At 50.1% G+C, this 12,555-nt stretch overlaps 1 protein-coding gene across 3 annotated transcripts in view; it reads right to left on the bottom strand.

Annotated features, from left to right (window-relative positions):
- The window catches only part of TUT7 (terminal uridylyl transferase 7), a 1,540,394-nt gene that overhangs the window by 266,273 nt on the left and 1,261,566 nt on the right, over window positions 1-12,555 (bottom strand). The window lies entirely within an intron of this gene.

The raw sequence follows: 12,555 nt of genomic DNA, 5'->3' as shown, positions 1-12,555 counted from the left end.
ATGGGTGCCTTTGGTACATGCGTGCTAGATTTATTCATTGGGCGTGCCAAACTAGACTCAGGGGTTGGGGTCGATGGGAGGGGTATGGTTCCAGTGATAGGTTTGGGAGCCTTAGCCGAGGCAGGCGTTTTTAAACTAGGTGAGGGATCAGGGAGGGCTGTCGGGATAAACGGAACTGTTGGGGCAGGACCACTCCTTAGCCCACCATTTTCTTCAGCCTGGGATTTAGCGTGAAATTTAACTAACGATTTCACAGCATAAAAGTTGTCCAGCATTGACTGCTCAAGCGAGGCTAGTTTGCGTGTGAGGCCATCGATCTTATCTACAAGTGGCATCACCACAGACTTAATAATGCTCTCGACTTGGGGGAAAATGCTAGCATCTATAGGGGCCAATTGCCCAGGAGTGCCCTCGACAGCAGCGTCTCCAATATGGGACGCTTGGGGTTTTGAGTGAGGAACCTGATTCGGGGTAATATCCCCTTTTGGTATGATGTTCCTACTAACCTTACTGTGAGGTTTTAGAGAGCCTCCCCTACGGGGACTAATGGGACGCTTTCTCTTCTTTTGAGGGACGGAGCCTAGGATTAGATTCCCTACAGGTACAGTTTCAGGGACTACCACTCTAGGAGTGTTAATATCAGAGTGGCCTGCAGTGGATGGGGAATTCACAGCTATATTTACAAGCACAAGGGGGCTCGAATCATTAGGGGTATTGGGAGTACGATCTGGAATCTGCCTCTCTGGTGATGGAATACTGAAAAGAGAGGAAGTGGAGTGTGTCGGATCGAGCACAATACTTGGAGCTGTGGTGGTTACCCTTTCAAGGCTAGCCCTAATCCGACTCACTCTCTCGTCAATGGTAGGGGAATCAACTATTACTAAAGGAGTTGGTGGAATATAACCAGGGCTATCAGCTAGGGCAATGGCACCCAAAGAAGAGCGCTTATTAGACGTGCTAAAGGAGTCCCGGGACAACCTTCGCTCAGCCAAGATTATCTCCTTCTCAACTATGGAGACAGCACGGGTTATGAACTGGTCCATAGTGCCTAAAACAACGTCTCCAGCAGATTTCTTTGTCTTGCAAGACCGGGTTCCTGAAGCCATAGTCCTGGTGGCTGGATGTCCGCTTTAAGGGGCCAAGGGATTTGGCCCAGCCCGGCCTCCTCCGGCCCCGGACGGCCACAGACGGTCCCGCCCTTGTCCCGGGCTTCTCCCGGCGCGCTCCCGCTCGCTCCCGCGTAGCGGTGGAGCAAGCGTTGTATATAGATGGTGTGATTGGTGAAGGGGCGGGGCTTGCAGGGAGAGCGGCCCAGGTGATTGCAGGCGGGCTATCAGGGACTCCTGGGATATGGAGTCCCTGACCACGCTGCTCGCAGCCCTGCAAGGCTTACCGGCACCCTTGGCGTCTGCACGCACTCCCGAAGCTCCTCTGCTCCCAGACACGAAGCGGGACCCGCGGAGCGGGTCCGGCGAGAAGTAGCCTGGGTCCACAAGAAGGAAGCTGTTCCACCAGCAAACAGGCAGCAGGTACGCACAAAGAGAGTCCCAAAGAAGTAGTGGGAGCGGTGACTTTTAGCTCCGTAGGTGAAGGGGCGGGGCTTGCAGGGAGAGCGGCCCAGGTGATTGCAGGCGGGCTATCAGGGACTCCTGGGATATGGAGTCCCTGACCACTCTGCTCGCAGCCCTGCAAGGCTTACCGGCACCCTTGGCGTCTGCACGCACTCCCGAAGCTCCTCTGCTCCCAGACACGAAGCAGGACCCGCGGAGCGGGTCCGGCGAGAAGTAGCCTGGGTCCACAAGAAGGAAGCTGTTCCACCAGCAAACAGGCAGCAGGTACGCACAAAGAGAGTCCCAAAGAAGTAGTGGGAGCGGTGACTTTTAGCTCCGTAGGTGAAGGGGCGGGGCTTGCAGGGAGAGCGGCCCAGGTGATTGCAGGCGGGCTATCAGGGACTCCTGGGATATGGAGTCCCTGACCACGCTGCTCGCAGCCCTGCAAGGCTTACCGGCACCCTTGGCGTCTGCACGCACTCCCGAAGCTCCTCTGCTCCCAGACACGAAGCGGGACCCGCGGAGCGGGTCCGGCGAGAAGTAGCCTGGGTCCACAAGAAGGAAGCTGTTCCACCAGCAAACAGGCAGCAGGTACGCACAAAGAGAGGGTGCTTCTCCATCAAAAGGAAGATCCAGGATCTTATTTTGGATCTCGGGTCGAAACCAGTTTGCCTACAGCCACTCCTGGCGACGAAGGACCGCAGCTCCAGCCTAAGAACGAAACGCCGTCGTGGCAATGTCCATGGCACAGTCAATGACCTCCATTGATGTCTCCTCCCCTTCTTGTAAGACCTTTTTTGCTTCCGCTTTTGATTCTGGAGGAAGCTGATCCAGAAACGGTGCGACATCACAGCATAGTTGGCGGTCGTATCTGCCCAATATTGCTAGGGCATTAGCTGCCCGCACCAGAAGACTCGCCATTGAAGAGAATCTCCTCCCCGCATTGTCCAATCTCCTTCCTTCCTTGTCTGGAGGAGTTGCTAAAGGAGCAGAGGGGTTGCGGGATTTTCTCTGCGCCGCTTGAGAAATTACTGAGTCCGGTCTTGGGTGGCCCGTCAAGGCAGCTGGACCATCCTCCGGCGCTTTGTACTTTTTATCTAGACGTGGTAGTACAGGGACCACCGTCGCTGGATTTGTCATTGCCTTAAGGTCTTCATCCCACAGATGCTGCACTATTGGTATGGACCTTGTCGTCTTCCTATAAGGTTCCTTGAAATCATACAAGAAACATTCAGAGGCCACCGCAGGCATTTTGCCAACTTGAATCTGCCAGTCGCTCTTTCCATCAGCTGATGAAATCCTCCTATATCCGCTGGCGGGGAATCCACCGGATCCAGACATGGAGATGGAGGGTCCGGAATGATGTATTCATCCCATTCAGAAGCTTGATCAGCTCCATCATCCGAATTATGATCCTCATCCGAGGAATAATCATGGGTGTCTGCTGGTCTGGAAGGTTCTTGTGGAATTGATGCCTCTGGCTGAGGGGACACCTGAGCTTGTATTTCAGGAACAGCTGTTGAGGCAGGCGCCGGGACAGGCATGGCTTGCACAACTGGACCCAGAGCAGGCTCTGCAGCTTTAGATTTGTAATCCTGCAGCATCCTGTGCAGGTCCTACAGGAAAGAAGATGGTACCGAAACCATGTCTTGACCTGAATATTGCTGTGGTTGGGCAGAATGATGATGATAACCACCTTCTTGTTCATACCCTCCTTCAGAATCCGTCTCCTGGCACTTGACCAGAAGTTGAGAGGGACTGTCAGCGTAGCCATATGAGTCCTGATCATCTTCTTCTGACTCATCTTCATCAAATAGCAGAGCTGGTGGCAAGGGGGTTACTGTTGTATCCTGAGATTTACATTGCCATGTAAGTCAGCCTAGGTCTTCCTAGCTGCTCAGCCAGTGCATGAGATGATGACGGAATGTTGGTGTGCCTGTGATGAATGGAATGCCTGTGTGTGTGAGTGGGTGACAGTTGGAGATGGGCTGAGCAGCTAGGCAGGCTGCTCCTGGTGGGGCTGACAGGGACTGGCATAGGAGTACAAGAACTGGATTTAGAGTTGTACCAGGTTGATCTCTGTTTATCCTACTTGAGATGGATCAATAAAGAAGACTTCATGAAACTAACAAGCTGACTACAAGTGTCTTCTTATGCAAACTACAACAGTTACCCTCCTGGGAGATGTCATGTCCGGTGTAATTCTGGTCATTGAAATAGTGATTCTCTTCTCCGATGCCAAAATCGTCGACGGTCCCGTCGACGATGGTACTGAAAATGCAGCCGTCGTCAGCTTCGTCGACGGAATATGCATCGTCGACACAAGAACACTCGACGACGAGATGGGCGTCGTCGATGCCGAAACTGTCGACATCCCAGCCGTCGTCGTTGTCAATGTTGTCGTCGTCGAGGCCCTCGTTGAAGACACTGTCGTTGTCGCCACCGTAGACGAACTCTTCGTCGTCGCCATCGTCGTCGACCTCGTTGTCGACGCCGCTGTCGTCGGCGACTCCCTCGCCGACGCCGTTGTAGCGGTCGTCAACGATTCTATGCTCGTCGACGATCTCGACGTCGTTGATTGTCCCGTCGACGAGCCCGTCGACGTAACCAGTTTCAGTTTAAGTTTCAGTTTCTTAGTTGACGGAGCCTCCGTCGACGACGCCTTCATCGTCGACGACTTGGAACTTCTGTCAGACTGCCCAGAAGATTGGGAAGAGGGTTTCTTGAAGGCTGGATCAGTCTTCAAACCCTTAGAAGGCGTAGATGGGCCTACCCTCTCCTTTTCACCATGGTGAGAAGATTCGCCTGGACCCTGGCTCTCAGACTCTCTCGGGGTCTTTTTTGAGGACTTAGAAGGATGCTCCACAGAAGGAGAAGGGAAACCCCTACCCCTTTTGACTGACCTTCTTGTCGAAGACACAGATGCAGAGTCCTCACTGTCACTGGAGACAGTATCCTTCCTGGACTTCAACTTCTGGAGCCATGTCAGAAGCCTACCCTCACGGTCCCGGAGGGTCTTGGTGGAAAAGGTGCGGCAGATCTTACAGCCCGCAGCCTTGTGATCAGGATAGAGGCAATAGATGCAGTCTTTATGCTTATCCTCAATGAATAGTCTTTTCTTGCCACAGGTGGAACATGGCTTGAAAAAGACCTTTTTCTTTCCCTTGTCAGACATCCTGGAAGGATCAGCCAACAATCTTTAGAAAAACCTGAAGAAAAATCCTGAAGGAAAACTTCTGAAGAGTAGATGTTGAGCAGAGGTCAAAGGAGACACCCTAGCACAACGTGCGGTAGAAAATCTGAGGTTCCTTCAGGAGGGTTCTAAGGGGTGAGGCTCTTCTGATTGTTTGATGCCTAGTTTGGTCTCTTTTACACAAAGAGGTGGATATGCTACAAAAGGGAATGAGGCCTAGGCCTTTTTCTTTCTCTTTTGTACCAAATGCTATGTTATTTTTGTTACCGAGACTCCCATTCCGACGACGGGGAATGATACAGAAGCATGGGAATCTATGAAAGTTCCAATACTGGGGCAATGGTGGGTTCCCAGTGAAATTACAAACACAGTAATATGTAAACACCCTTGAAGCTGGCGAGAAAGAGTCCAAACTAGGACTTATCAAGTTAGACAAGCATCCATTTGAGATCATGAAACACAAAAAATTGGTGTGCTACCCCTTTCCTCTTCTTTTGGCAAACAGGAAGGGAAGGAGCAATGGCTAAAGAGCATGGGCACTTATTTTTTTGTGCAATTAGGTAAATCCGGTCTGTAAAATAGGGTAAAGCTAATTCGTAATGGCTGGGAGGAGACGGTAACTTTGGAGTCTTACTCGGTCATGTACAGGTTACTCGTTTGTTTTAACTTTATGTGTTAAAGATTATTTACTTTGAATATTGCAACTATTTGCTTTATTTGATGGGCTTATGTGTGTATTTAACATTAACAGCTTTTAACCCCTTCCATGCTCATGACGAGCTCAGCTCGTCATGCAGTACACTGCTTGTGTGCTCATGACGAGCTAAGCTCGTCATGAACAATGGGATTCAAAAAAGGGCAGCACCGAGGATGAATTGCCTTAGCATTGATGTGGTTAAGCTATTCTTTTGCATAGTAATTATGCTCAGAGATGCTTCCATGCGTGGACAATTGTCCAGGCACTGTCACTTTTCAACGGGCCCCCCTGGAAAGTGAAAATTCTATCTCACTTCTATCTATTCCTCCTTCTCATCCTTTAATATAATATTCAATATTATTTGGCATTATGGGGCTTATATTAGCAGGAAATGGGTAATAAAAAGCATATCTGTTGTGGACAGGGATCCCTAAAACCTTAAGATGATACTGATTATGCTGTGCTTTATAAACAATGAAAACAAAAAAAAAAGCATACATAGTTCGGTTTTAAACTAAAGTGCCCAGCTCCAGAAGCAGCCACGAGAGATTCGAAGTCCTGAGATCTTTGAACTTGAAGGCTTGATGGACCAACACTGATCCCACCATGTTTGATGCTGGTGTGCCAACCTCTAGCAGTGCATAGAGAAAAGCCTCTAATAGAGGCTGGGTCGGGCTAGGGAACCAAAAGCAGCCCTGGAAAAAATACTGAACCTAGCGACGTTCTCTTCGTCTCCTTGTGCTCTCTCTCTTTTTACATCCATACAATCCCTCTCTCCTTCCTCTCTAATCCCTTCCCTCTACCTTCCCTGTCCCTCTCTTTCTAAGAAGCCTCCCCTTGACTGCTGCAATTAACCTCGGGGAGCTGTGGAGAAAGAAAGAGGGACCAAAAGTGGAATTGGCTTTCAAAACTAGCCTTCAAGGGCTCCAGCTCAATGCCCAGCGGAATAAAAGGCCTGTCCAGCCTTGGACAGAGGCCATCATGCTAAATCACTGCACTGCACCCATATTGCATAGGACATGGCCATTACTATTTCAAAACCTCTTTGCAACTCCAGACGAACAAGTTACTTACCTTCGGTAATGCTTTTTCTGGTAGATACAATATCTGCCTGTGGATTCCTCACCTTGTGAATATCCCCTTGCGTCAGCAACATTCGGAAATTCTTTTTGTAGCCTCGCGCCGACATGGACTCGGACGTCATAGAGACACGACATCGCTCGCGACTCCGCTGACGTCACCGACGCCTACAATAGGCCCACGCCGGCGTGATGACATCAGTTCCGCCCTTTTTTCCGTGCCATCGAGGCACACGGACGGACCAATGACAGTAGAAAGGTATACAGTATACACAGTACACAATAGTAAGGGCAAAACACACAGTGTAAAGCAAATGCAGGAAAGCAATAGAAACATTTCCATGACAACAAAATATATATACATTACAATACAGTAACTCTGGTATAGAAGAGTGGACAACGGGGAGGCGGGTGGGTCAGTGAGGAATCCACAGGCAGATATTGTATCTACCAGAAAAAGCGTTACCGAAGGTAAGTAACTTGTTCTTCTGATTGATACATCTGCCGTGTGGATTCCTCACCTTGTGAATAGAGTCCCACAGCAGTCCCCACTCCCGGAGGAAGGTGTCCACTCTTCTAAACCAGAAAATCCTGGAGGACAGAACGCGCGAAGTGGCCGTCCTTCCTCACCTCGGAATCCAAGCAATAATGCTTCGCGAAAGTGTGGAGGGAAGACCAAGTCGCGGCCCTCCAAATATCCTCTACAGGACCACCTCTAGCCAATGCTGAGGTAGAAGATTTAGCTCTTGTAGAATGAGCCCTTATACCCTCTGGTGGTTCCTTACCGGCCAAAGAGTAGCAGATCTTAATGCAGAGGACGATCCATCTCGACAAGGTTCTTTTATGGACCGCTCTTCCTTTCTTGCAGCCAGCAAACCCAATAAAGAGCTGGCCATCCAAACGAAAGTCTCTGGATCTGTCCAAGTAAAAAGACATCGCCCTTTTGGGGTCCAGACGGTGTAGTCTCTCTTCCTCCTTAGAAGGGTGAGGGGGAGGATAAAAGGTAGGTAGGGTAATGGACTGTCCTAAATGGAAAGGAGTTACCACCTTAGGCAGAAAAGCAGCCCTGGTCCTAAGAACCATTCGATCAGCATGAATGGCCAAGAAAGGGGGCTTGAAACTAAGAGCTTGAAGCTCACTTACCCTCCTTGCCGAGGTTATTGCAACGAGGAAGACTGTTTTAAGAGTAAGAAGTCTCATGGGACATTTGTGAAGAGGCTCAAAGGGAGCACCCATCAAAAAAGTCAATACAAGATTTAAGTCCCACTGAGGCACAATGAAAGGAGGAGGGGGGAACTTATTTGTGAGGCCCTTCAAAAATCTTAAAACCACAGGAGACTTAAAAAGAGATGGCTGGTCAGGCAAGCAGAGAAATGCCGACAGCGCTGAAAGATAGCCCTTCACTGTGGCAACAGCAAGCCCCTGTTGCGCCAGAGAAAGGGCAAACTGGAGAACATCAGATAAATGGGCTCTCAGAGGGTCAATAGACTTTTCCCCACACCACGTGACAAATTTTGACCATCTATAAGAATAGATAGACTTAGTGGAGTCACGCCTGGCGGATAAAATGACATCCACAACGTCAGGCGGGAGGGAAAAGGAATTCAGGTTGCCCCATTCAATCCCCAGGCATGAAGGTGTAATGTGTGGGGGTGTAGAACCTGCCCCTCCATCTGAGAGAGGAGGTCTGCCCTGTGAGGGAGACGGAGCGGCGGGTGAGAGGAGAGGTGGAGAGGTCTGTATACCACACCCTTCTTGGCCAGTCTGGGGCGACCAATATGACTTGGGCCCAGTCTTGGCGAATCTTCCTCAGAACCCGAGGAATCAAAGGTATGGGAGGAAACGCGTAAAGGAGTTGATTTCCCCAACTCAACTGAAACGCATCCCCCAAGGCTCCTTGCATCGGAAACTGGAGACTGCAGAACGACAGGCAGTGAGCATTCTCGCGAGTGGCGAACAGGTCCACCCGAGGAGTCCCCCACATCTGAAAGATGTCGTGAACCACCTCCGGGTGAAGCCTCCACTCGTGGTCGGCAGAGAACTGCCGACTGAGACTGTCTGCACGAACGTTCAGAACCCCGGCCAGATGATTTGCCATCATACAAATCTGATGGTCCTGAACCCAGGACCAGAGACGCAGAGCCTCTCTGCAGAGACACTGCGACCCCACTCCTCCCTGCTTGTTGATGTACCACATCGCGGTCGTGTTGTCCGTCAGGACCTGGATCGAACGACCGCGAAGGGAAGGGAGGAAGGCCTTGAGCGCCAAACGTATCGCCCGCAATTCTAGAAGGTTGATGTGAAGCAACCTTTCCTCTGGAGACCAAAGACCCTTGCCCTCCAGATCCCCCAGATGAGCACCCCACCCTAGAGTGGATGCATCCGTTATTACTGTGGCCACCGGAGGAGGCAACTGAAAAGGCTTCCCCTGAGACAGGTTGCCTTCCACGCCCCACCAAGACAGATCCGCCGCAGCTTCTCTGGAGATCCTCACTGACTCCCTGAGATCTCCGTTGTGCTGATACCACTGCCTGCGGAGGCACCACTGGAGCGCCCTCATGTGCCAGCGTGCATGGTTGACCAACAGAATACAAGAAGCCATCAGACCAAGCAGGCGAAGGACCTTCAGGACTGGAACGACCGCTCCATTGTAAAATAAAGGAATCATCTCCTGTATGTCGCGAATCCTTTGAGGGGGAGGGAATGCACGACATGCAGTTGTGTCTAGTACCACACCTATGAACAGGTTGCGCTGGGAGGGCACCAGGTGAGACTTGGGTACATTTATCGAAAAACCCAATCTGTACAACAACTGGGTTGTCTCTTGCAGATGATGGAGCACTCTCTCCGACGACTCTGCTTTGATCAGCCAGTCGTCCAAATAAGGGAATACAGGAATCCCTGATCTTCTGAGATGCGCCGCCACCACTGCCATCACCTTGGTGATGACTCGAGGCGCAGTAGTAAGTCCAAACGGAAGGACCGCAAACTGATAGTGCTGCGATCCCACCGTAAAACGGAGATACTTCCTGTGTGACTCCAGGATCGGGATGTGAAAGTACGCATCCTGTAAGTCGAGCGACACCATCCAGTCTTCTCCCAGCAGAGCCTGAAGAACCTGAGCAAGGGTGAGCATCTTTGAACTTCTCCTGCTTCAGATAAAAATTCAAGATCCTGAGATCCAGGATTGGACGAAGCCTGCCATCCCTTCTTGGGTATCAGGAAATACCGGGAGTAGCATCCCTGACCCCTTTCCTGCTCCGGGACCACCTCTATCGCACCCTTCTTCAATAGAGTAAGAACTTCCTCCTGAAGAAGCAACAGATGTTCCTCTGAGCAATATCCCTGGCAAGGCGGGTAATTGGGAGGGAACTCCCGAAAGGGAAGGGCATACCCATTTTCTACGAGATTGAGAACCCAAAGATCTGATGTAACCGATTCCCAAACCCGTAGAAAATGGGTAAGCCGGCCCCCCACCGGACCCACATGATCCTGAATGGCGGATCTAGGGCTGCTTTTCCGTGGCTGGGGGGTTGGAGGAGGTGGAGGAGGAAGAGGCCTGACGCCCTCGAGGACGTGCCCTTTGCTTTCCCCTGTATGACCTATACAAGGTATTCTGCTGCTGCTGTTGTTGCTGCTGCTGCTGACCTTGCCTAAATGTACGAAAGGAAGAGCGACCAAATCCTCTGAATTCCCTGGTCGTAGAACCTCTGACCTGAAGACCAAGAGATCTAGCAGTTGCCCTGCTATCCTTGAATCTCTCCAAGGCCGTGTCTGCCTTTTTTCCAAAGAGTCCTTCACCATCGAAAGGCAGATCCAACAAAGCAGACTGTACATCAGCTGAAAAATCAGATGATTTCAACCAAGCTGAACGCCTTGTGGCAACCGCCGTGCCCATGATTCTTGCCACAGAATCCGCAGTATCGAGGCCGCTTTGGATGACCTGACGAGCTGCAGCTTGAGTGTCAGATAAAACTTCCTCAAAGTCATTTCTGCTATCTTCTGGAACCTTAGGGATCAATGAACGCATAGAGTCCATAAGTGCATGAACATATCTACCCATAAGGCAAGTGGACGGACTGTTGTGGAAACACTTCTCTTCAACTTACTGCGAAGCAACTTATCATGGTTGCGAGTACTTGAACCTTTTGAAACAGGTTGAACCACTGATTAATCGTCTAGATCTCCACTGCACAGGAGAAACACTAACATTATATTGATCTGTGTACATTGAGCAATACATCAACCTTATTGTACTTGACTGGAGTTACGATTGTCTGATAGACCCGAATGTACTCCTATAACTACACTGCAGGTGTCTACTCTATCATCTAATTGAATGGTATCCTGCTGCAAACAGACTACAGCTTGCGTCTCTCATTTTGATGAACGAATAAAGCTTCACTTCACCACATGTATGCCTTGATGAAGTCCTTGTGTAGGACGAAACACGTGTTGGCGAGTTACGTGCTGGGAGAATATGTTTTATGAAATTTGAATATCAATAAAGAAAAGACTGAAGAAATCAAAAACTGGACTGTATTTGAATTTCAATGAAAGATTTTTTGGAACCCCCTATGGAATAGAATCGTGCCCTCTGTCCCTGATAGTATTTTCTATGACAACTAGAGTGTGGTATATCTAGGGCCTCATGTACAATTTGCCCATACTGTTATAATATTAATCACTGGGAGTGCTGTAACTAGAATCTCATCCCCCTGTACCATAAGGCAAGTGGCATTAGTTGATTTTAATGCCATACTTGCAAAAAAGTCTTTTTGGCCACTTGATCCTGCTTTCTAGCTTCTTTGTCACCAGGCACCTGTGGAAAAGCGCCAACCGACTTCTTAGAACATGCTGCCTGAATCACAAGCTCTCAGGAGAAGGGTGAGATGACAAAAAGGTAGGATCTTCAGGAGCCACTCTATACCTCCTAGCCACACCTTTCGAAACTGCAGGAGCAGTAAAAGGTTTCTTCCATACTTCCATAATGGGCTCAGTTAAAGCATCATTAAAAGGGAGCAAAGGTTCCACAGCAGAGTTCGGAGAATGAAGAACCTCAGTTAGTAAATTTGACTTAAATTCGACAGTAGGCAAAGTTAAACCCAAAAGTCCAGCTGCCTTTCTAATAACCACATGATATGGCTGAACATCCTTAAAGGGTGTATCAGGGCCTGATGGTAAAGCCCACTCCGGAGAAAATTCAAGACCACTCGCTTCTGCCAGGTCCTCAAAATAACTCCCATCAAGCTCACCTTCTTCTAAGTCGGAATGAGACTCACAATATCTCTGTTCTTCTTGGAGACGTTGAGCCTCTCTCCTAGACCTCTGCTTAACGCGGAGTGCAGCCGGATCCACTGCCGAATCCGACGGCGCCGGAGCCGACGTCGGAATCCAATCCGAAGGCTTAGAAGGATGTTCCATAGACTTGCTTGGAGCAGGCGACGCCGGAGCCGGAGTCGTCGACTTCGGTCGAGCCGGCGTCGATATCGGCGTCGACCTCGGTGGAGCCTGGTACTGCCACAGCGTGGTCGGGGCTGGCATATACGGCATGAAAGGTGCCGGGGCATATGAGTGAGGAACACCTAAATTGAATGCCATTGGACCCATGGGACCCGAAGGCGCTCCAGAGGGGTACCATGATCTTGAGAAAACACCATAGATAGCGTTTAGAAACGCAGAAGGGTCCTGACCTGGAGACGGAAAAGGTGGATGCTCAGGTTGACCTTGAGGTAGATTCGAATCTTTTTCAATAACAGGAGTCGAAGTCTCTTCCTCAATAGGAACTCTACCGGCGTCTTCTGGAGTCGGAGATGTAGCCGGAGCCGGCTCGGGAACCGGAGTCGGAGAATGAACTATCGACTCCGAAGGCGAGGCCTCATCTTCCTGATCCGACACTTGTGGAGGAATTACCTTCGACTTCATCCTCTTGGGAGATTTCGATCTTGAGCCAGACTTATCATCCGAATGACGTCGGGACTCATGCCTCCTCTTCTTATGTTTTTTACGAGAGCTGGAAGCGTGATCAGATGACGA

The sequence above is a fragment of the Lissotriton helveticus genome, chromosome 2_1, assembly GCF_964261635.1.
Source record: "Lissotriton helveticus chromosome 2_1, aLisHel1.1, whole genome shotgun sequence".
Taxonomy (NCBI): domain Eukaryota; kingdom Metazoa; phylum Chordata; class Amphibia; order Caudata; family Salamandridae; genus Lissotriton; species Lissotriton helveticus.
Note: the sequence above shows the minus strand (reverse complement) of the source record. Positions and strands in the feature narration are given on the sequence as shown.